The sequence below is a fragment of the Ambystoma mexicanum genome, chromosome 2p (genome assembly GCF_040938575.1).
Source record: "Ambystoma mexicanum isolate Mex_15411 chromosome 2p, UKY_AmexF1_1, whole genome shotgun sequence".
NCBI classification, from domain to species: Eukaryota; Metazoa; Chordata; class Amphibia; order Caudata; family Ambystomatidae; genus Ambystoma; species Ambystoma mexicanum.
Genome location: NC_090923.1, coordinates 933,668,219 through 933,691,582, shown reverse-complemented (window position 1 = coordinate 933,691,582; position 23,364 = coordinate 933,668,219). Strand labels below are relative to the sequence as shown.

The 23,364-nt window shown below is 46.9% G+C and overlaps 1 protein-coding gene across 2 annotated transcripts in view; it reads left to right on the top strand.

Annotated features, from left to right (window-relative positions):
* ERCC2 (ERCC excision repair 2, TFIIH core complex helicase subunit) overlaps positions 1–23,364 on the top strand; it is a 1,037,455-nt gene that overhangs the window by 262,433 nt on the left and 751,658 nt on the right. The gene's annotated exons all lie outside the window — the stretch shown is intronic.

Sequence of the window (23,364 nt, the reverse complement as noted above, 5' to 3'; positions counted from 1 at the left end):
TCGTCTTTTGCATAATAGAGTTTTACCATTTAAGTGTCTGTTGTAGCCACATCATTACATTAGCTATACCATTATACTAGAATAAATGCGCAAATGTATATTTGCATAGTATAGATGTGGAGGCAGTATAACAATATGGTTGTCATAGTTGTGTGTCACTTTTATTTACATAGTAAGTTTAATTACATAGCTTAGGTGCTTATTATAATTGCATAGTGTTATTAGAAAGTTATCATTTTTATTGTTTTTTTTTTAAAAAAAAAAACCTTTACAAAAATCACTCATGAAAACAATCACGGAAAACAAAATTTAGAATTCCAATTACAGTAATTTCAATATTCACATAAAATCACATAAATATCTAAAACAATCACCAAATCTCAATCATTCACAAATTCAATTAACAGTTCATTGGCTGAAACAATTTGCCCTTCCATAAAATAAAACATTTGTGAATAATAATTACTAATACCATTTCATTTAGCAGATACAACATTATTCATAGCCACCGAGATGGCACCTATAACTAATATCGCTATACATGATGGGCGGGCGAGACACTAGATAATGGACTTTTGGGAGAGATTCTCTTCAATAACCTCCAGTAATTTGATTAACCTAATCAGTGACTTTTGATTAGTCCCCCACATACAACTTTCCCAAAAGCTTTCTATAATCATCAAAGACGATGAAGATAAGTAAGCTCCAAATATACTAGATCTAGTCGATTCAAAGAACTCGCAATACATGATCAAATGCTTTAGGGATTCAAGTATAGTTGTTTGTACACAAAAAACGACATCCTCAAGGTGTCGAGTTTCCCCAGTGTAATTCCAATATTGGACCCTTTCATGAGTCAACAGTTGGTTGAACTTATAGCGCATATACATTTTTCTCACCCTATTACATGGGAAGATATCTAGATATCGTACCCTGTCACCCCATTTTCTGCGGAATTTAGCATATTCATAGTATGCCCTGCTCTGCCCAATCTTATCTGCCAACATGCACCAATAATACCTCTGAAATGTTCTTTTGCAAGAAGGGAGGGCCACAACAAGATCTTCCTTTGGAATCGGCGTGTCTTCTAAAATTGCTTCCATTTTATTTTTTAATTTCAAGATCGACGGTACACGCCCGTTTGTTGGCATAACACCAAAATCTTCATATAAAGTTTGTTTGGACGGGACAAGGATTTTGACATAATTATTAAGCCTACGCCAATGCCACTTTGCCGACAGGGGCAATAACCCAAGTTTGTGGCAAATAAGCATGTTCCGAATTGACATCGCCAAACCAAGCATCTTTTTCCACATTCTGCCGTGTAACATATCAAGGAAATACTCAATGTCCAAAGTGCAAATATCTAATGAATATAGCACAATAGGTTCTACTTTTAGCAGGTAATATTGAATGCAGGGCATAACCGAAAATTGACAAAACATTTAGAAAATTATCCGCATCTGAGAGGTCAGCATCTTTGCTTTATCATTAAGCAAGTTCTTCCACATAGCTAGGGAATATTAATAAGAAAGTGTATAGCCCAAATATCGTATTGACTGCATCTGTGGGATACATGGCCCATTTAAACAGGTAAACTTTGCAATCTTCCTCCTGCCATCTGGAAAAGAAACAATGAACGATTTTGCAGTATTGATTTTAAGATTGTCTTTCTGCAAAGCTACGAAACACATTTAATGTTGTCTGAAGTCCATATGGGGTACGATCCAAGAACAGAAGGTCATCAGCAAACCCAATCCAATTTAGCGCTAGCTGCCCCAACTTAACGGGAAAAATAACATTGTCACTCCATCCAACATCCATATCTGATAAATAAAGATTAAACAGGACCACAGCCAAATTGCAGCCCTGCTTAAGACCAATCTCTGTTGGAATTGGATCAACTCGAGAGTGCGTTCATCCTTCTAGACATCTCAGCTGCTTTTGGCACCATTAGTCACGAGATCCTCGTAAAAAGTGTGGAAGATATTGCCATTAAAGAAACGGCTACACACTGGATCACCTCCTTTCTCACAGGTAGAACAGAAACCACTATCTTTGGCCCCTACAATTCCCGCCCTCGGCCACTTAACTTCAGAGTACCCCAAGGATCCACACACTCCCATCTACTTTTCAACATCTACGTGGCACCCCTACAAGACATCATCGATTAATCTGGTATCTCCTGCTACAACTATGCGGATGACACACAATTGTTCTAAAATTCGAAACGCCCCAGGCATTCAAAACTGCCTTTGCACAGGTGGACGCATGGATGACAGTAGACAGACTAAAACTCAAACAGATTCTAACTCCACCACAATAACCTTATCCTGACAAGATGGGCCCCTGCCCAAACTCGTCAAGCATAGTAGGAAACCTTAGAACAACAATGGACAACACCCACACTCTTGATCCACAGGTCAAAGCCATAGTCATACGCTGTTTCTCCCAGCTGTGCATGCTACGCCGCATCTTATGTTACTTAACATTCACATACAGGGTCATGACCATAATTTCTCTAATACTATCCGAACTACACTATGCAACCAGCCTCTATCTCGGACTCCCTGATTACCTATTGAGGAAACAATAGAATTCAAAATGCAACAGCAAGGCTACTTCTCAGAATGAAGCAATTTGAACATATCACACCAGCGTTACATACTCTACACTGGCTACTGTGACGATTCACAGGATCTTGTCACTTCTACCCAGAGGGTGGCCCTTCCCCAGGGGCTAGAGAGGTGAGCCAACATTCCCCCTAGGAGTGGCAGTAAGTGGAACCTCACAGGGAGAGACTCCCCTCTTTGGGACCGGGACTCCCGTTCAGTGCTTGAATTCCCTAATCCTCTTTGATATGAAATGTTACAAGAAATCCAACCTGAAGAAACTGCGGTTTGCTATGGGAAGATCTCTTATTTTGCTCAACCAAGACCTGAAACCACTGAGAAGAGGAAAAGTGAAAGAGACCTGAAGTATGGCAACAGGTTGGATCCTGGTAATACCGGGAAAAAAAGTGAAGGAGTAATAACCACTTGTTCTGCGAAGACAGCTAGTACTGGGAATAGTTGCCCCCAAGGAGGCATTATGAATACCTCTTGGATGCAAAAAAAAGACTCGTATCGCTTCTGGGATTGTGGGCGGAGAAAGCAATGACACAAGATAAAAACACAGGAAGAACTCGTTGAAGGGGAGAGAAGCAGGTGTCAAGCCAGCAGAGCTCAGGAAACTCAAACCTGGGGAGAAGTCCACGGAAGAAAGCTGGTCCTCAGTCCAGGAGATGACGTAGATCTGACGGAGAAGAAATATGGGAGCAGGCAAAGGGCAGACTGACTCCTAGCTTTGGATAATCCTGACGGTGGCATGATCTCAAGGAGGTGACCCGTAAACAGCGCTGTGACCGCCAATTCAAGGGCTTCTTGGAGCCACAGAACGAGACAAGGGGCTGGGAAGATAAAACGCTGAAGGTGTCTAGAAGAGAGAAACTAGCCCGTGACCCCAGGAAGAACCATTGACATGCACCCACTGAGTCAGAGGTAACGGAAGCAGCGGGAGACGCAGGAGAAGTCCGGAAATTGTGAACACCTAAAGTTCAAGAGTGGTACGGGAGTAATCTCCCTCGTCATAGTGAGTGCGGAAACCCTAAGAAAAGAAAAGAGTCCTATGGGAGTAACCCCCCTAGCCATAATAGTGGGAAGAACACTTTATTGATCCAGAACCAAGAGACCAGAAGAGACAATATATTAACAACAGTTAAGAAAAGAACCATTATGGACATTCAGTACCAATAGTCATTGGACACTTGAGAAAGACCAAAGAAGCCCCCTTAAGTAACTGCAGGGGCTAATCGGAACTATTACAAGAGATTATAAGAGCAATCAGTAAGGCTGAGCCAGCCAGGCCAGTAGAACACAGTCATTATCCTGAGCCCCTATTTATTTGGTGAACCTTTTGATTAGTGGTAGGGTCAGAGTAGCATAGTTTTTGGATAGAGGACAGACTTTTTTTGCTTAGGACAAATCACCCTGATGTCGAGTACTCTAGTTAGAGTTCTGTCAGGTAGGATAAGGAAAGGTAGGTCTTTTTCTTATTATGTCAATAAAGGCTTTGTGCAGAATGCCACCCCTTTGCCAAGCTCCTTCTTCTGACTTACCACACTACCCATAAAAAAAAGATTAATTTAAAAACCTTGTGCATCGCTTACGGAGGGGGCTCTTCCTCCTTCAAAAGTACTGTGACTATTAGCTTGTGCCTTCTGGGATAGTACTGCGATTATTAGCTTGTTCCTTCTGGGATAGTACTGTGACTATTATCTTGTGCCTTCTAGGATAATACTGTGATTACTAGACTGCGCCGCACCCTTAAAGATTAGCACGTATTGACCTGAATCACATCTAGAAAGCACCTCAATAGAATATTACTGTGATTATTAGTTTGTGCCTTCTAGGATAGTACTGTGATTATTAGCTTTGCCTTCTAGGATAGTACTGTGATTATTAGCTTGTGCCTTCTAGGATAGTACTGTGATTATTAGCTTGTGCCTTCTAGGATAGTACTGTGATTACTAGACTGCGCTGCACCCTTAGAGATTAGCACATATTGACCAGAATCACATCTAGAAAGCACCATAATAGTACTGTGATTATTAACTTGTGCCTTCTAGGATAGTACTGTGACAAACCATTTGTGCAAAAAGGAGGTTCCAACACATGCCATTTTAGAAGGCAGAACTACCAGCAGTCCTCCAACTATAACCAGGGACAGAGCTAATCCTGGGGTTCCTCACAGGGGCAGTCTTCACTACAACCTTTTCAAAGGAGCTACAGAACGTCCAGAAATAGAGGTCAATCCTCCTCCTCAAGAGGGGCTCCACCCCTCTTAAGCAATGACCACCTGTTACAGGTCCCCTACCATGCCTCCCCAGTAGGAGGTCGTATTTCTCACTTTTCCCACGCATGGGAGAAGATCACTTTGGACAAGCGGGTACTTTCCACTGTGTCTGGGGCTATTGAACACCAACCAACCACCCACCAAGACAGACAAACCTCACAGGAAGAACAGCACATCCTGCTAGAAGAAGTCAAGGCACTGCTCCTAAAGGACGCCATAGAAATAGTCTTGGCAAACCAGGTAAACAAGGGTATCTATTCAATGTACTTCCTTGTGCCAAAGAAAGACCTAACAATGCGCCCTGTCCTAGACCTACGCCTTGCGAACACCCATGTCAAGCCACAAAAATTCTGCATGACAACGCTTCAAGAAGTCATCCCACTGCTAAAACAGGGACTACATGGCAACCTTGAACATGAAAGATGCATACTTTCATATTTCAATGTTCCAAGCGCACACAAGATTCCTGCGCTTCAAAATAGCGAATCAACACGGCCTCCGCTCAAAGGGTATTCACCAAGGTGGTAGTGTCGGTGCACCTACGCCAGGGAATCAATCCCAGTTTACCCTTATCTGGACGACTGGCTAATAACAGGGGAATCCTCTCAGATTTGCAAGCAAAAATACCCAAAGAACAATCAATTTGCTGTTTCAATTGGGATTCTCAATCAACTAGAAAAAATAGTCTTGTTCCAAGCAAGACCAAACAGTTCTTAGGAGCTATCATATAAACGGAAGAGGGCCTAGTCTTCCCGTCTAACGAAAGCGTGCAAAACATACTGCTGCAAAAACCTCATTATATAGCTGGTCACCAAATACCGTACGCAAAGCAATGCACTTGCTTGGGATGATGGCTTCATGGATTCACCTGGTTCTGCACGTACGGTTGTGCATGATTCCAATGCAAGAGTGGTTAGCGAAACAGTGGCTCAGGCAAGCGGTCAGTGGGACGATCTAGTGGTTGTTTCGCTAACCCTAGTACAAGCGCTATGCTGGTGGACAAAGAGCAACCTGTTAAAAGGAAAACCATTTCACAACCACACAGTGCAAGCAACTGCTATGACAGACGCATCACTCCCCGGCTGGGGAAACCATTACCTTCAGCGCACGGCCTGTGGACACATATCACAGCCCAAAATCACATAAACCTGTTGGAGCTGCTAGCAGTGTTCAAAGCCTTACAAGCCTTTCAAGCGCATGTAGTGGGTCAAACAGTAAAAGTCCTAACAGACAGACCACTGCCATGTTTTATATAAACAAGCAGGGAGGCACACACTCTCCAAGTCCGTCCAGGCTAGCCCAGAAAATATGGAAGTGGGCACTCTAGCGGAACATGTTCCTGGTGTCACAACACGTTCCAGGGGAACTCAATTCTCTAGCAGACTCATTAAGCAGAGATCCCTCTGGGTTATATTCCATTAGATTTGTTCACCACAAGCCTAAACACACAATGCCCAGACTTCGCATCCAGGTTTCCCCAACCCAGATCCAAGTGGAACGCCCTGTGGATGAGTTGGTCAGGGAAATTTGCCTATGCTTTTCCCCCACAACATCGCTCCTGAACAGGATAGTGAACAAAATGCACCATGAACAAGTAACCCTAATCCTGGTGGCCTTGATGTGGGCAAGACAACCTTGGTTTCCACATCTGCACAAACTGGCGATGTGCAATTCAGTCAAACTCCCGTGCCCCTACAACATGCTCACCCAACACGGGGAGAAAACGTTACACCCACATCCTCAATCTATGAACTTGGCAGCTTGGCTCCTGAAGTCATAGAGTTTGGTAATTTAAAAGGTGTATGGAAATCCTCAAGGGGACACGTAAACCAAACACCAGACACCGTTATTTTAACAAATGGAAATAATTTGTAATATGGTGCCAGTCAAAAGATGTAAACCCTATTGAATGTACTCCTCCACACATCCTTCATTACATACTCCACTTACTAGACTCCGGCCTAATATTAAATTCTGTAACTGAAGGGACTGCTCCAAAAAGTGGTAGGGCTTTATAGAGCTGAACTGTATAGGAACAAAGGGGAAGGCGTCCTACCACATTTACATTAAACAATCCCTGCTTTCTTTATTTACTGCAGAGATAGGCTCCATTCTGACATACTAAGTATCAACAAGTTTGTGAACTCATAATTAGACGAGAAATAAATACACGTAGAATGATGAAATTGACTTTTAGGCTGCTTAATTCAACTAAAATGTCAAAGAAAAGGAATGGAATGAATTCAATCAACCATAACATTTAATAGTTTTATATGAACAACACATGCCCACTTATTTTGCAAACATAATCAAATAGGAGCAAAGCAAAAAATAGATTGGAAACATAATTCAATTAGTTGCCATTCCGATTTGCGATAACATAACATGAAAACTAAACAATTAATTCATAAATTGTCATTAGAGAAAAAACGTGAAATCGTGGGTGATAAACCAAGATAGGTTTTTTACAGATACACATATAACAAAATATTCTGCGGGAGGTAACCAAGTCTATGGCCCTACGTCTAGATGTTAATCAAACAAGAAAAGGGGACAGACTGTTGAAATCCAGGCGGTAAGTGGTCCCAGGACGTTTCGGCGGCAAGCGCCTTTTTCAAGGGTAATGACCCAGTCTCCCTATGGGGAAAAATGATATGTAAAAAATATCAATGTCGTGTTGTGCAGCAAAACTGGTCTTAGTATCTCATAAAAACAATATATATTTTTTTAAAAAAAAAACAATTTTAAAAAGGCAGGGGTGCAGAAAGTACAGTGCCCCACCAACACCAAAATGTGTTCCAACCCAAAACTGACCTGCGTGGGATGAAATTGAAGGTAAGGATTCAGGTTCCTTTATTTGAGGATGAAATGAGGACTCTGTAGCCAGTGTGAATATGGCTTGTGTTGTCTTCATGTGCAATACCTAATTGAAAAGGGGGGATGATTACCATATAAATATGGTAAATACTAGTGCTGAGAAAGACAAAGCTAAAGACCAGGCGCTTTGGTTAGCGCTTCTTTTGGGAAAGCAGGGCCTTAGAGACTAACGGCAAAAACCGCAAATGAAATTACCTGATAGTGTAGATATAATTCATAATGCAGGCTCTGTACAAGGGGTGCTCTTGTAAATCTTCAGCAGAGCTTTAATAAATTCATATGTTGGAAGAGGCGAACAATCGTAATGTGACCCCGGCTTGAAGGAGGAGTTCTGTGCAAATAAAGAAGAAAATGCACATGTACCAGTGGCCTAAGATTATAGAAAGCCCTAACTTGAAAAATGTATGAACACTAGGCTGACAGGAAATTAAATTACCTGTAGTTGGACGAACTTCGAACAGCTTAAATGATGCTGCGTGAGTGGCAGAGTGTTTATTTCAACTGCGAACCGGCACCTAATGCCTCGTTAAAGCCAGATTCAATGGTGTTTAAAAATGAGCTATATGCACAGGAAATGGTCAACGCGCGTGTGCATGGAACAGCCAGATACTCGCGCGCATGCGTCACAGAAAAGCGTGTTAGGCTCTGCGCATGCGTAGAGTGAATAATCATGATGTATCCAACGGAAATATGTTGGACACCGCGGTGGTCATGGAGACTACAAAAACGTCACTGTTATTGAACCGTGTCGTGACCAGAGGCATTATTTAAGCTATTCAGCTAATTATTAAAAACGTGTATGACACGGGAAACAGTTCATGAACATGTGGACACTGGAAACTTTAATGATAGGCCCAACAGATGTTAGAAAACTCTGTCAATATAAATGCCTTAATATTGCGTGGTAAATACCTGGAAGATAAACGTGCAGAGTGACAGTGGATCAGTCCTTAAGTGGTTCAGAGGAGCTGTGATGACTGATAAATAAGTTTCCACACATAGGGGGGCTCCAAGAGAGAGTCACAATGGAGAGGTCTGATACTCAGCTAAATGTCATAGGTGCCATTTCATTTAGGCCCCTGGTGGTGGTTTGTAATTTAAAAATCCACCAAGCCTCTTTGTGATTAAGGGCGTTGGTGGTGTTGGTGTTGTTGGTAATGACATCAACAACCCACCATCTCATGTCATCTGCACCATGTTGATGTTCAATGTAGTGGGAGACCAGGGGTGCTGTTTGTGTCCTGCAACGGATGCGGGACCTGTGTTCCCCTATACGTTTATGCACTGGTCGTTTCGTCTGACCCACATACCGCATTTGGCATGGGCATTCAATAATGTAAATCACATTAGCAGTTTTACAATTGGAAAAATGTTTTATTTTCCAGTCTTGTTTCCCAATTTTAAAGGATGTGATTTTTTTCGTTAGCTTGCATACATTGCAAATACCACATGGATAGTGGCCTGTGATCTCTCTTAGACTCCACAAATTCGACCTTTGTGATTTTTTAGTTAGTCTAGAATGTGTGAGTATGTCTTTTAGATTTTTTCCCCGTTTTAGTGCCATCCGAGGTAGGGGTTCATCTGGGAGGCTAATTTATTAAAGCTCTGCTGAAGATTTACAAGAGCACCCCTTGTACAGAGCCTGCATTATGAATTATATCTACACTATCAGGTAATTTCATTTGCGGTTTTTGCCGTTAGTCTCTAAGGCCCTGCTTTCCCAAAAGAAGCGCTAACCAAAGCGCCTGGTCTTTAGCTTTGGTCTTTCTCAGCACTAGTATTTACCATATTTATATGGTCTTCATCCCCCCTTTTCAATTAGGTATTGCACATGAAGACAACACAAGCCATATTCACACTGGCTACAGAGTCCTCATTTCATCCTCAAATAAAGGAACCTGAATCCTTACCTTCAATTTCATCCCACGCAGGTCAGTTTTGGGTTGGAACACATTTTGGTGTTGGTGGGGCACTGTACTTTCTGCACCCCTGCCTTTTTAAAATTGTTTTTTTTTTAAAAAAAAAATATTGTTTTTATGAGATACTAAGACCAGTTTTGCTGCACAACACGACATTGATACTTTTTACATATCATTTTTCCCCATAGGGAGACTGGGTCATTACCCTTGAAAAAGGCGCTTGCCGCCGAAACGTCCTGGGACCACTTACCGCCTGGATTTCAACAGTCTGTCCCCTTTTCTTGTTTGATTAACATCTAGACGTAGGGCCATAGACTTGGTTACCTCCCGCAGAATATTTTGTTATATGTGTATCTGTAAAAAACCTATCTTGGTTTATCACCCACGATTTCACGTTTTTTCTCTAATGACAATTTATGAATTAATTGTTTAGTTTTCATGTTATGGTATCGCAAATCGGAATGGCAACTAATTGAATTATGTTTCCAATCTATTTTTTGCTTTGCTCCTATTTGATTATGTTTGCAAAATAAGTGGGCATGTGTTGTTCATATAAAACTATTAAATGTTATGGTTGATTGAATTCATTCCATTCCTTTTCTTTGACATTTTAGTTGAATTAAGCAGCCTAAAAGTCAATTTCATCATTCTAAGTGTATTTATTTCTCGTCTAATTATGAGTTCACAAACTTGTTGATACTTAGTATGTCAGAATGGAGCCTATCTCTGCAGTAAATAAAGAAAGCAGGGATTGTTTAATGTAAATGTGGTAGGACGCCTTCCCCTTTATAATATTAAATTCCATCAAGGTTCACTTAGCACCTCTATCCGCTACACTACTTCCCAAAGCAAGGTGTCCTGGTGGAAAGTTCCTGTCATTAAGGCATTCATGGAAGGATTTAAAAAGCTTTACCCGCCCATTTTAAGCCCACCTCCAGGCTGGGATCTAAATGTGGTACTTGCAAAGCTCATAGGCCTATGCACAAATCCAGCCTTAAACACATAACATATAACACTGCTTTTCTGGTGGAAATCACCTCCATAAGAAGTTAGTGAACTACAAGCTTTGTCAGTGCAGGACCCTTTCTTTGTTATCCACAAGGACAAGTTGGTACTAACAATAAACCCTAGGTTTTCACCTAAGGTCATATCCAAGTTCCATATCAACCAGTCCATTGAACTCCTAACTTAGCTGAGAAAAACCTCCATACACTAGATGTAAGGAGGGTGGTTCTTTACTATGTAAACAAGATAACAACTGCAAGGAAAAACAGACCAACTGTTTGTCCCCATGACACCTGGCAGAGAAGGTGATCACGTTTCAAAAAACGCCGTCTCCAGATGGATAGTGAGATGCATACAGCTCTGCTACTCTCTATCAAACAAGACTCTGCCTTTCACACCAAGAGCTCACTCTACCAGGGGTACAGGAGCTACTTTGGCCTTTATTGCAAACGTCCCGATGGACGCCATTTGCAAAGCAGCTACTTGGAGTTCTATACATATCTTTACTCCGCATTACTGCTTTGACGCACATTCTAAAGAAGATTCACAGGTGGGACAAGCAGTGCTAAAACCTATGTTTGCTGCTGTACCTTCACACAACCCACCACCTTCTCCAGACACTGCTTACTAATCTATGCATAGCATGTGATCTAAGCAGATCCACAAGCCTCAGAAGGGATACATTACTCACCGTAATCGTATTTCTGATGCGTGTATCTGCTTAGATCCACATGCGCCCACCCATTCTCCCATGTGGAGTAGAAGGTGCATAGATGTTTTCTGGCTTTATCTACTCTTATCTGCTTTATTACATCTATACTCACCCTACACTTCATGCTACCTCATGTCTGAAACAAAACAATTTGAGGGACCTCGACGAATGAAGGGCCATGGGTACAGTGGACGTCACACTAGGGATAGTATTACTGGCACGCCCTGTCGACGTCCCTTTTCGAGTTTCGAAAACAAAAAATGTAATACCCTGCGGCTACCACTAGCTGTCGGCCTATGCATAGCATGTGTATATAAGCAGATGCAAGCGTCAGATATGCGATTACCGTGAGTAATGTATCCAACATATATTATATATTCCCCTTCTCCAGCATGGGGTCTGGCATGGATTCACATGCTCATGAATATTCCCCGTCGTCAGGCTGGGAATCCTCGGTAAAGAAAAATCAGTATCAGTTTTGTTTCTGATCTGTCTTTCGTAGTAGTAACCAATCACTGATCTCTGCGTCATACTGACCACAGCCAATGACTGCCCTCTCCCTAAGCCCCGCCTCTGGCAGCCATCTTCAGATTTTTACCGCACATTCAAGTGTTGGGAGTCCTCGTGCTTAGCGCTCGAGTTTTTACTGCGTGTTTCGCGCTTTTTCAGGTGAATTTTCACATTTCTTTCGGTTAATCGAGCCTCAAGCTCCACCGTTTCTACTCCCGTTAACGGCTACCCGTTGCAGGATTTTCCTACGCCCCTCAAGGGTGAAGATTTCGTCGAATCAACTTCTTGGAGGATTCCAGAAGATTCGCGGCCTACTTCGAGATGGCCCAGGACGTGAGTTCGTCACCCGGACCCAAGCTGTTTCGCAGCTGCCCTGGATGCGGGCTGCAGAATGTGTTTAAGGAGGACGAACATTCACGATGCCTCTACTGTCTTCATGGGGACAAGACTCATGTAGAGAAGGACTGCCAGTTCTGCAAGAACTTGTCGGAGCGGACCATGAGGGACCGTCAATCCCGTCTCGCCAGCTGGTTGGAGAAGGGCTCAACGAGTGAGAAGAAGAAGAAAGGGTCCGAGCGGGCTTCTAAGTCCTGTGCGGGCGCCCCGGTGACGGGGGCCCAACACCAGGCCAAGCGCCGCGAGTCCGCTGGCTCCGGGAGCGCCGAAAGGTCGGGCTCTTCGCAGGGCGCGCCTTCCCCGGCACCGTCAACCACGAGCCAGCACTCCGGTTCGGGGAAGAGGAAGTCCGAGACCCCGGGTAAGCTTCGGGAGAAGCCCCGTCCGTTCTCGGAAGAGGGGGAGCGAGGCGTCGCCCCTCCCCCTAAGGAGAAGGCCCGGGACACACCTAAGGTGGTGAAGGCCCCTACCCAGCAGGCAAAGGCCTCTATCGAGGCGATCGCGGCGACTCTGGCCAAGCCGGCAGAGACCACGCCAGCGGAGACTGCCTCCGGGACTAGAGTTTCCCTGCCACCAAGGAGGGAATCCTCTTTTCAGCCCATCGTCATGGCCACCATGATGGAAGAAGCGAGGGGGGGCACGGTAGCCTCCTCGAGCTCGGAGTCAGCCTCGGAGGAGGAACTGACCGAGGCCGTGAGGAATCTCGAAGTCCAATTCGAGAAGGTTCGATCCCGTAAGGAAGATCCTCGGGAGATAACCGAGGAAGACGAAGATGGCGAGGAAGAGCAGCCTTCACTTCCGGCGCAGCCGGAACCTAGGCCTCAGGATAGCTCGGTGGCCATTTTGTCTGCGATCCCGTCCTTATGCTCTGAGATAAGGACGAGATTACCACGGCCCAGGCCGGAGGACCCGCAACCTGGCCCGTCGGGAAGTCCTCAGAACAAACGACGGAGGACCCAACCCTCTCCTACACTCGCCCCCGTAAGGCCTACAGTTCCCTCCTCATCCTCCCACGAGTCGGGAGATGACGGTGCGATGGGCTCGACGACGGGTTCTGAGGGTGACGACGACGGAACGGGGCTCCCGTCTCCCGTCGCACGGGCCTCGCCGCCCGACGAGATTGGTTCATTCCACGCCATGATCGCCAGGGCGTCCGAATTGTTCCAGCTCTGCCCGTAGGAGCAGAAAAAGGATGGTTTCCTCTATCAGCGCCGGGAGGCCAAGAGGAAGACTGTCATCGCGGTGCCTCTAATCGATGACATCTGGGAGGAGGGCCTGTCGGTTCTCAAGAACCCCTCCCCTCCACGGCACCAGCCAAACGGGACCGGTACGAGAAGAAGTACCGGGTCCCTGAAACCGCTCCCCTGTGCCTCAGGGCCCAGCCAACGCCAGACTCGGTCGTCTCGGCGGCGGCGAAGAAGAAAGCGGCGGGGTCAGGAGCCTCGACGTCGAATTCCCCGCCGGACGGCGAGGGAAAGAAGTTGGACGCCATGGGGCGGCGGGTCATTTCGTCGGCGGCGACGACGATCAAAGCGGCCAATGCCCTGGCGATCGTGGCCCGTTACGACAGGGAGCTCTGGTTTAAGCTGGCCCCCATATTGGACTTCCTACCGGGCGACAAGAGGTCCGAGGTCCTGGAAATACTTCAAGAAGGCGAGGTGGCGTCGGACCACGCCATAACGGTGGCAACCGATATTGCCGATACCGGGTTCCGCCAGCTGGGCAACGGTGTTTGCCTACGACGACGGGGTTGGCTCCGGGCGACCGACTTCCGTCAGGACGTCGAGACCAGGGTGTTGGACATGCCGTTCGACGGCAGCAACTTGTTCGGGAAGGCGGTGGACGAATCCCTCCAAGCCATAAAGACGGACACGGAGACGGCCTGCGCCCTAGGAGCCCTTCAGCAACGACGGCCCTTTCGGAGCTCCGGAGGCAGACAGGGTGCCTCCGGCACGCTCCTCGTCTCAGAAGGCCTACAGGGGTCACGGCAAGCAGGGAGTGCCTCGCCACTGTCGGCAAGGTGGCCAGGGCGGCAAGGCCACCACCTCCAAGCAGGACTGAACCGGCCGTGGCCTCGGGCCCCCACCGAAGCACCCCGGTGGGAGGCCGGCTGACGAAGTTTGTCGGCGTGTGGAAGTCCATCTCCACCGACCGTTGGGTGCTGGATACCCTGGCAAGAGGACACTCTATAGAATTCCTGAAGAAGTGCCCTCACGTTCCACCTGTGGCCAGGAAGGAAAATCACGTCCCGCAACTGCTGTTGGAAGTACGAGCGATGCTCAGGAAAGGCGCCATCGAGCTTGTCCCGAAGAGGCTCTGGGGCTCTGGGGTGTACTCAAGATACTTCCTCGTCAGGAAGAAGACGGGCGGCTGGTGCCCCATCCTGGACCTTCGTCGTTTGAACAAATACATCAGGTCACAAAAGTTCAGGATGGTCACCCTCCAGCATGTGCTGGGGCAGCTGGAGGAAGGCGACTTTCTATCGTTGTTGGACCTGGAGGATGCTTACTTCCACGTTCCCATCCTCAAAAGTCACCGAAAGTTCCTCAGGTTCGTCGTCCAGGGACGCCACTACCAATTCAGAGCACTGCCGTTGGGATTGAAGTCGGCCCCCAGGGTCTTTACCAAGTGCCTAGCACCTGTGGCGGCGCGGCGCGGCTGCGCCTGCAGGGGATTCACGTCTACCCCTACCTGGACGATTGGCTCATCCGCTCAAGGACGAGGGAACTCGCCGTCGAACACACTGCGAGGACCGTCCAGCTACTCACAGACCTGGGATTCGCCATAAATTACCCAAAGTCCCACCTGGTGCCGTCGCAGGTGGCCCTGTTTCTGGGAGCAAAGCTCGATACAGTGAGGCGCCTGGCGGCACCGTCGGAGAAACAGACGAAGACCATTCTAGGCAAAGTGCAGCGTCTGCTAGCCACGGACGTGGCCAGGGTGAGGTCCATCAAGTACCTCCTGGGGTTGATGTCCTCTTGCATCTACCTGGTGCGCCTCTGCAGACTACGGATGCGCCCTCTTCAAGAATTTCTCGACGCCCGTTGTATGCAGGCGACGGGCACCTTCGAAGACCGGGTCCTCCTCAACGAGGTGTTCCGGCGGGCGATTCTGCGGTGGGGCGTTCGAGCGCACCTCACGGCGGGCAAGGACTTTCAGACGCCGGCGTACCAGGAGACGGTGACGACGGACGCCTCCCTGGAAGGCTGGGGCTCCCACACCGGAGATCTCCACGCAAGAGGCCTCTGGCTCCCGGAGGAGAGGCTCCTGCACATCAACGTCCTGGAACTCCGAGCCGTGTTCTGGGCTCTCAAATCGTTCCTCCCGTCGCTCAAGGGCAAGGTAGTGCGGATCTTCACGGACAACACCACGACAATGTTTTACATACGGAAGCAGGGAGGCACCAGATCCCCAGCCCTATCCAAGGAGGCAGAGGATCTGTGGCACTGGGCGGTCGCCCAGGGGATGTTCCTGGTTCCCTTCCACCTGGCAGGAGAAAGAAACGCCTTCGCCAACTCGCTTCACAGGAAGCTGCGCGTGTGTCACGGGTGGGAACTGCGCCAGGATCAGGTGGATCAACTCTTCCGACGATGGGGCAAACCTCAAATCAACCTGTTCGCAACAGCGACGAACTAGAAGTACAAGAGGTTCGCCAGCAGGTTTCCCCAGCCGAGAAGCATGGGCGATGCGTTCTCGTTCCCCTGGGATGGCCTATACCTGTATGTGTTCCCTCCGTTGCCGTTGCTGCTTCGACTCATTAACCAGCTCAAGAGGTCCCGGTGCAGGATGATCCTCGTCGCACCGGCTGGTTCCCGGACCTTCTGGACTTGTCAACGTCCCCTCCCATCAAGCTGTCGGCGGACGCGGACCTTCTCTCCAGAGAAGGTGGCGCCATCTTCCACCACGACCCGGCGTCGCTGAACCTGCAGGCTTGGCTTCTGCAGCGCTAGAGTTTGGAGGCTACGATATACCGGCCGATTGCAGAGAGGTTCTTGCAAAGGCCAGGGCGTCCTCGACTCTCAAATGCTACGGTCATAAGTGGAAGAGGTTCTCTATCTGGTGCCGAGCACAGAAGATCAACCCCCTACGGATTACGGCCCCTCAAGTGCTGCCGTACCTGCTATCGCTGGCAAAGGCTGGGCTAGCCGATGCCTCCATTAAGATTCATCTGGCGATCTCCAGATATACCAGAACCACAGGACGAACGTCCCTGTGGTCCCATCGACTGGTAAAAGAGTTTATGAAAGGACTGTTCCGGTCGTTCCCGCCGGTGAAGGCCCCGACGTGGGAACTTAACGTGGTGCAGACCAGGCTCATGGGGCCCCCATTCGAGCTGATGCACTCCGCACCGATGAAGTTTGTGTCGTGGAAGACTGCATTCCTGGTGGCCATTACCTCCGCACGACGAGTGGGAGAGATCCAGGCCCTATCCTGCAAAGCACCGTACTTGACTTTCCATGCCTCGAGGGTGGTGCTTAGGACGCACCCCTCCTTTATGCCCAAGGTGCCGTCGGACTTCCATCTTAACAAGCCCCTGGTGTTACCTGTTTTCTTCCCGTCTCCTTCGTCGCCGGCCGAGAGGACTTTGCACTCGCTGGATGTGGCTAGAGCGCTGAAGTTCTACGTGGACCGCACAAAGCGTTTTCGGAGGACATCACAGCTATTCGTGAACTTTGGACCTGTGAATCAAGGGAAGGCTCTCTCGAAGTCTTCTATTTCCAGATGGCTCTCCGGCTGCATCATGCACTGCCACCGGTTGGATAACCGACCGCTGCCAGGCCGTCCGAGAGCCCATTCGACCAGAGCGATCGCTGCTACTACGGCGTTCTTATCTGGTGTGCCCCTGCTGGACATCTGCAGGGCTGCTACGTGGAGGTCGACGCACACCTTCACGAGATTCTACTGCGTTGATCGGGATTCCAGGGAGGAGTCCAGGGTCGGCCAAGCAGTGCTGCGCAACCTGTTCGCTTAAGGTGAGCCTGGTGAGGAGGTAAGAGATGCTTAATGTTGAGTTTTTTGTATTGCTTAATGTTGAGCCTTTTGCCACCTCCCGTGGTTGTGCATGTGTGTACTGCTATGTATTCTTATATTCATGAGCAGGTGAATCCATGCCAGACCCCATGCTGGAGAAGGAACAAGTTACTTACCTGTAACTGTTGTTTTCCAGCATGGGTCTGGCATGGATTCACATGCGAACCCTCCCGCCTACCCCTCTGCGGCTCTTCACTTGGTCATACTGCCACTTCACATGCTACCAAATCTGAAGATGGCTGCCAGAGGCGGGGCTTAGGGAGAGGGCAGTCATTGGCTGTGGTCAGTATGACGCAGAGATCAGTGATTGGTTACTACTACGAAAGACAGATCAGAAACGAAACTGATACTGATTTTTCTTTACTGAGGATTCCCAGCCTGACGACGGGGAATATTCATGAGCATGTGAATCCATGCCAGACCCATGCTGGAGAACAACAGTTACAGGTAAGTAACTTGTTCCTTAGGAGGCCTTACAAATTCTTAAAAATCGCACTATACCTGCAGGGCGAGTGCCTTAGTTTACATACTCGGCCTAAGTGAAATGCACTTTCCCCAAGGTGACTGGTGACAAAATATTTATCAGTACATTTTGTAAAATGGTGCATGTCACTATGAGCACTCTTCATATTTGTTGCAATACTATCAGGCATGCACAGTGAAACCTGTATTTGCCATTTACTGCAAATAAAGTGTGTTTGCAGTAAATGGAAAGTTTCTAGCATTCCCATACTCGCCAGCAAGGTCTAGTATCATGCAAATGGTACGCGCCCTTCTTAGAAACTACTCGCCAATGCTAGTGGGCTAGTAGATTTTGTGAGACGTGCTTGGAGAATGCATACATTTATACGCTCCCTTTATTCTCAGGTTTCATTTCCCTGTTCTTGACTCATGGAGAAGACTCAATTTAAATGTTGTCCTTCTTGTCATAATAAATATCTTTGGAAGGACACTCACAGAGTGTGCAGTTGCTGCCTCCCAAGAGATCATTGTGAAAAACGCTGTGCAGCCTGCCAGCTTTTTCGACCATAAACTGTAAAAGATTGACGTACTAAGCGTTGGGCGGCCTACTTTCCAACGGGTGCCTGAAAGTCAGAAGAATACTAGGGTGCTTTCAGTGCGCAAAGTGACACTGAAGATGATATGGGATCAGTAGATTTAGAGTGCCAGTCCCCTCCCCACCTGGAAGGCAGGCCGGCAGCACTGCTATGGAGACGCACAAAGATGGGTATGCTCACTTACGTGATAAGCACACAATCCCCAGCCAGTCTATGACAAAATTGCTGAAATATGGCAATGTGGTACACAAACGCACCTGTGGTGCATCTACCTTGACGGAGTCCTCTGCGTCAACCCCCATGTACGACATGTCAGCCCTCCAAAACAAATGTTGAGCGTGACGTCGACCTTGCATTAAAAATCCTTCGAAAGCGCACACTATTGAACATACTCTGAAACAAACGCCCATGTCCTCCAGTGTTTCAAAAACAAATGCTCCTGATCGTTAGTCAAAACCTCCTACTCAAGAGACTAGTTCTTCTAAACAACCGTTGAAACGCTCTCACTCACATACTAAAATAACGGCGCAAGTACGTACATCGCCAAAAGACACTGGGCCTCATTACGAGTCCGGCGGTAACCGAGGCGGTAAAACCACCTGGTTACCGCCGGATTTGTATTACCATTCCGCCTCTGTGATTCCCGGAATTACCGGGGCATTACAACCCCGGTTTTCCGGGAATCACGGAATCACGGAGGCAGAATGGTGTTAATCCCCATTCCCATTGAGTCCTGTAGGACTCAATGGGGATCATGGAAACACGTATGAAGAAACACCGGCAGCATTACGAGATGCTGCCGATGTTTCCTCATCCGCCTGCTGGCGGGCGGTGTTAAATCACATCGCCTCCCGCCTGCAGGAGTCGGGATCAGGCGGTCCGGAAACAATGGTGGCGGCGGGTTTACCGCCACCGTTATTTCCGGACCGCCTAATTTGTAATGAGGCCCACTCACTACTCTGAGGCCTTGTCTCCTTTGTCAGAAGCTTTACTTTCTGACCAGACACATAACCCTAAAGAGGTTATATTTCCTCTTAAAGATACACTTAGGGCAGGCTCTTGGGCAAAATAGATTTGAGCTGACTATGGACAAAGTCTCATCTTTTGTTTCCTTTATGGAGAAATATCCTGTTAGACAAAAACACATTAAATTAGAACGGGGCGAGCCTCCTTCTAAATTACATGAGGAAGTCCCTTTACAGCCCCACACTGATGGGTTATTAATTTAGATCAAGATAATACTGATCAAGGAACTTCACAAGATTATCTAGGTGATGATGATTCATATGGTGATGATAATCCTTATAATGAAGAGGATGGATTGCTGCTTCCGTCACTGCAGGATGATGATTCTCCTGTTCATGACGAATCCTGTATAATCTGCTCAAAAAGGCAGCAGACCATTTTAAGATTCAAACACAAGTTGTCCGTCAAGATTTGGATTTTGTGGATGAAATGCTAGTGGAAAAATACTCTTCATGGTAGTTTATTGCACTGCTTCAGTCTGTATCCAAAATCCCAAAAAATGCAACCTTCACTAATAACACCTTCTCTTACAAGGGCTGTTAGTCCCAGGGTGGAGAAAACATTTCGTCCAGCTCCCTCTGATCCATTAAATATATAAGGTGACCTTAAGCCAGATTCCCTGGTGGTTACCACCACCCGCAAAAGGTCAGGGACCCCCTTCGGTTCTGCGAAAGCACCTCCCGAAAAGGTGTCTACCTCTGCTGCTTACCAAGTGAGTATTGCCAACAATACCACTCTTCTTTCCAGCTATAATAGGGCACTCTAAAACAATGTTCATTCACAGCTGGACTCCGTCCCTGTACCACTTTGTATTCAAATTTCAAAAACAGTGGCCAAAGGCAAACACGTGGCTAACAATATTGTTAAGGGTAATTTAGATGCAGCTGACAATGCTAGTAGGATTGTAGCGCAGGGCACATTACTAAAGCACCATCTTGGTTTAAGCTTGAAACCAAGCACCCTTACTTAATATGCCCATTGAGGCCAACCTGTTATTTGGCAAGGCGGTGAATGACACCTTGGAAACTGCTACAAAAGAGCACAAAAGTCTAAAATCCGTAAACCAGATTTCAAACAAACCCTATGTTCAGCAGGGTGTTTTTAACAAATGCAGGTTTTTTCCTGGACAAACCTATCCACGCGCAACATAATCTGCGTTCAGCCATGGTTCTACATCCCTGTGGTGTTCAAACACTGCTCAGTCGACCCCCTTTCATACCACTGGAGTCGTCATGGATTCCCCGGCGGGAACCTCCTCCCATGTGGCCAGGGGACGGCAGCCACTACCCGATCTAGACCCCAAGGGCAGTTTTATGAGCTAGGATCACATGCAAGGGGATATCTTTTCATTGGAGGAGTCAGTGTTCCCCCCCCCTTTCTCATGAGAAAGATCCCCCGACCCCAAAACTAGAATGGCCTATTGTCAGCTAACGATTCCCCCCCGCCACTAGAAGAGGTCAAACCTTTTCTCTACATCATACTAGTCGTGCCCCTACTGACCACGCAAACACTCATAACTCACACCTTTTGTCCTTGATGTAAATTTATATAAAGCCCAGGAGAAAAAACAATTAAGAGTAAAGGGTCCAAAGGTAACCATGACCTCTTATCTTGATGTGCCTTTTTTTGAAAACTGTAAGAGAAACCAGAGTTAAAAGCCCAAAGAAAGTTATGGTCTTCAACTCCCATAACCACTCGGGTACTGAGACAAGAAAGAGGATAAGAGAGTTTATGCAGAGTGACAAGAGCTCAAAGTGCAACATGCAGACTAGTTAAAACTGCAATGAGCAGAACATTTAAAGAAATGAATTATGGAGGAAGAGCGGGGAGATGCAGCATAAGAGGACGTTGCCATTAACACTGGGGCTCCCGAACACAGAGCACCACAGTGTAGCTAGCAGACCAGAGAAGGACTTTGGGAAAGGTAGAGGAGGATGTTTGGGAAAAGCAGAGGAATACGGCGTGCAAGTACGAAGGACTGTGGAGACGCTGGGAGTAGAGCAGGAGCTCCTGGAGGTTCGGTTGCTTGGCGAACCATGCCGAGCAGAAGAGCTGGCGTGCGACTGCGGAGCCATGCTGGGTGCTTGGAAGGCATCCGCACACTCCGACCTGGAAGGCAGAGGAAACCACAACAAAGAGACGCAAGCAACGTCAGGAACGCTGGAGAAGACTGGTGAGTCTACCCAAAGCAGCTGGGGACCCTGGGCCGTTTCGACAACTGCGCCAACAGGTGATTGAATGGTGCAAGATTGCTAATGCATAACATATGGGAAGGCAAGGTTTATTTTAATGCAGTCAAGGCAAGGTGCCATAAGAAGAATGTTTGTGTGCAGACATGACAAAGTATACAAGTGAACCCCAATCAAATACAGAAGCATGAGATGCCAATGTGGGGAGAAGTTTTGAGCAAGTACATTTGAGCAAATATTACCACATATAGAGGTAACAAGAGTCACATGGTATATACTATTATAGCACATCTAAGAACTGTGAAAGTCACAAGAGCTTTGTCAGGTGAATACCCCAGACAGTTGAAGTTGAAGTGGCAGGCGAGTATACCAGGCAGTTAAAGTTGTACAAAGATTTCTGGCAGGAGAGGACACCAGGAGATCTGAGAATCCTAAAGAGAAGTCCTGGCAGACAGGTACACCAGTCTGTCAGTTGAAAGTTGTATCAAGATTCCTGGCAGGGGAGTATAGCAGGTAATCTGCAGAGATACAAGATCTTTTATGGAAAGACTGTTGCAGAACCTTTTGGCTTAAACAGACCTTTTTGGTTAAACAAGAACTTTGAGTCCAGTAAAGAAACCAAGGAACTGTTAGCTAAAGAGACATTTTGTCATCCGGTTTAAGAATCCAGGAGAAGTGAACCATCCTCTGGATCCAAGAGTCTTTACCTTTGGCAACATTTTTGTTGGAGACATTGTTACACTTTTGGCTTTGAACACTTTTTTTTAACATCAAGTTAAAGACCTTTCCTTTTACCTTTTGTTGGTGTTTGTTTATAAGTGTGATGGTCAGGATAGGTTGTTTTGGACACAAGGAGGGTTTTTCAGTTACTGACACAGACGGATCCTTAGTTTTTAGTTTCTTGGTAGGGAAGTTCCACTTTAGAATAGGGCTAGAGAGGCATTTTTCCAACCCATTTTCATTTAATAAAAAAAGTCTACGCTTGAGAACACAACAACCTTGTGTCTGTCCCTCTTTTCTGACCCCTCACATCACCTGTCAGGGAGGCTTCAGACTGGCTAGAGTTCGCTCTAGGGCAACAGCCGCTAAAGGCTCTGTTGCCCAAAATAGTGACATTCCGATTCAGGCTCCCTCCAGTGTTTCCCCCAGTAGGGGGTCGTAGCTCACAGTTCACCCACGCATGAGAGGGCATCACTTCAGAGAAGTGGGTCCTATCCACCGTGTCCAAGGGGCACTCCATAGAGTTGCGCACAAGACCTCGTTACCATCCACCAAAACAAAAAATGTTGCAAGAACACCAGCAAATTCCACAAGACAAGATTAAGGCTCTTCTACTAAAAGGAGCCAGAGAACTGATCCCTCCATATGAGGTAAACAAGGGTATTTATTCCACCTACTTCCTTGTTCCCAAAACGGATTTAACTATGCACGCTGTTAGACCTACGTCCAGCAAATGCATATGTGAAGCTGCAAATATTTCGAATGACAATGCTTCAAGAGGCAATCCCTCTCTTAAAACAGGGGGATTATATGGCAACATTGGATATGAAAGATGTATATTTTCATATTAAAATGTTACCAGCGCACAGAAAAGATCTCTGGTTCAAAGTCGGAACGACTCATTATCAGTTCAAGTTGCTTCCCTTCGATATATCCTCAGCGCCAAGGTTATTCACCAAAGTCTTCGCAGTGGCGGCTGTCCAGCTGCTCAGACAATACATTCCAGTGTACACACATCTTGATGACTG